This window comes from Vespa mandarinia, unplaced genomic scaffold, assembly GCF_050613455.1.
Source record: "Vespa mandarinia isolate Hongniang unplaced genomic scaffold, ASM5061345v1 scaffold_61, whole genome shotgun sequence".
Lineage (NCBI taxonomy): Eukaryota > Metazoa > Arthropoda > Insecta > Hymenoptera > Vespidae > Vespa > Vespa mandarinia.
This window is the reverse complement of record NW_028197195.1, coordinates 835,073-837,379: the sequence shown is the minus strand read 5'-3', so window position 1 is coordinate 837,379 and position 2,307 is coordinate 835,073. Positions and strand designations below refer to the sequence as shown.

The window sequence follows — 2,307 nt, the reverse complement described above, 5'->3', positions numbered from 1 at the left end:
CATTATAAGGCCATGCTGAAGTCGCTGAACATCATCATGGAAGAAACATGCGAGTGTGGCGAAGACAGTTTTTCATCACATCGTCGACTGTCCGGGTTTTGAAAACCAGAGAGTGGCTCTGGGGGAAATTTTCGGAGAAAGGAGTTGGCTGGAAGCAGCGAGACATCTTGTCTCCTCGGCCGAAACTTTCTCTCTTCGCGGACTTTTGGAAAGAAACCCTCCTTATCAACGGTTGTTAGTTCGTAAGTCCTGTTCAGCTGGGATTGTCGGAGACCTGGTGATGGGGGTGAGAGCCTGTAATCTTCTCAGGTAAACACATTCTCGAACAGAATAGGGTCAGAGATGATCGAACGCAACTCCCTATTCTTTTTCCACATCACCCAACACTCTCCCTAATCCTGTTAACCTTCCAATCCCATCCCATCCTGCGGAACGAGTGCCAAGGGTCGCGGTACTGTGAGTGGGCCTCACCGTGGTTCCCCGTGGGCACGGCAGACATCAGCGTGGTGATCCGTTCCTGCGATGATGTTGATCGTGGCTAAACCGCTCACCCTACACGCCGCCAGGAGTTCTGGGTTTTTTCGAATCTGGTCTCTTTGTTGATGTGGCTGCTGTCTGAAGGTAGTTCCGTAGGGTATGCCCTAACGGGGAGGGTAGCATAGGTGCAGGCACCCTTCGGGTGTCCACCTTTACTATACACTGTCCATATCTACTTTCTAGCGAATCCACAGCCAAGGGAACGGGCTTGGAATAATTAGCGAGGAAAGAAGAATTGAGAGTTGAGATTGGCACTTGTCTGACACTGTAAGGAAACATGAGACTTGTAGTATAAGAGGGAGGTGGCAACATCGCCGGTGAAATACCACTACTTTCATCGTTTCTTCACTTACTCGATTAGACGGAGCGCGTGCGTCGAGCCATTGCGCTTGATTGTCACGGTGTTCTAGAGCCACGCGTGTAAGAGTAGAGTGAGGCTTTCGCCGATCGCCGTCGATACTCCCGCGTGATACGATTCGAGGACACTGCCAGGAGGAGAGTTCGACTGGGGCAGTATATCTGTCAAAGAAGAAAGCAAGAGTCCTAAGGCCAGCTCAGCGAAGATAGAATCCTCGCGTAGAGCAAAAGGGCAAAAGCTGGCTTGATCTCGATGTTCAGTACGCATAGAGACTGCGATAGCACGGCCTGTCGATTCTTTTGGCTTGGAGAGTCTTCAGCAAGAGGAGTCAGAAAAGTTACCACAGGGATAACCGTCTTGTGGCGGCCGAGCTTTCATAGCGACGTCGATTTTTGATCGTTCGATGTCGGCTCTTCCTATCATTGCGATGCAGAATTGGCCAATGTCGGACTATTCATCCGTCAAGAGGAAACGTGAGCTGGGTTTAGACCGTCGTGAGACAGGTTAGTTTTACCCTTCATACGACTAGTCGTTGCCGATAGTAATCCTGCTCAGTACGAGAGGAACCGCAGGTTCGGACAATTGGTTCATGCACTCGGTCGAGCGGCCGGTGGTGCGAAGCTACTATCCGTGGGATTATGCCTGAACGCCTCTAAGGTCATATCCTATATAGTCAAAAAAGGCAACGACATCTGTAGGAGTCTCGTGAGTCGAAACGCTCAAAACAATGTGATACTACTAGGTAATCGATCCTTGGTCCGGTCATCGCACGAGCCCAGTTTGCCATATGGGACCGTCGTCCTTCACCAGGATCGCACCGAACGACGGCACGATATCTAACGGTCGATCTTTGGTCTCACAGTTCGATGCCGAAACTCAGAATAGTCTGAAGACAACTTAGGTACCTGGCGGAGTGTTGTACTCGGAAGAGCAGTTACACCGCTGCGATCAGTTGAGATTTAGCCCTTGGCTTGGGGATTCGTCTTGTCGGTTAGACGAGACCCCACGGCACACGTATATGCAATATTATACATAATAAAATAACTGTATATACATAAGATAAACGCGAGAATGCTTGTTTCAAAACCCGAAAGCAATGCGACTACGATAATTAGATAAAAATCGAATAGTCGGTTATACCCTACGGGCATAATGTTGCTTTCGAAACCTGAAAGCAATACGACTACGAAAATCAGAAAAAAATCGAATACTCGGTCATAGCTAACGGGCATAATGTTGCATTCGAAACCTGAAGGCAATGCGACTATCGGTCTTAGAAAAATTCCGTCAAGTCGAGCGAAAGTTATACACATGCTTTTCGAACCAATGCAACTATCAGATTTAGAAATTTTTACATTGGAAACATATGTGAATGGGTGTTTATTTCGCACACTAGGAGACTTGGATAAACA

At 48.2% G+C, this 2,307-nt stretch overlaps 1 pseudogene; it reads left to right on the top strand.

Moving 5' to 3' along the window:
• The first annotated feature begins 749 nt into the window (after nucleotides 1-749).
• On the top strand, nucleotides 750-1,876 carry LOC146872060 (large subunit ribosomal RNA; annotated as a pseudogene).
• The last annotated feature ends 431 nt before the right edge of the window (nucleotides 1,877-2,307 follow it).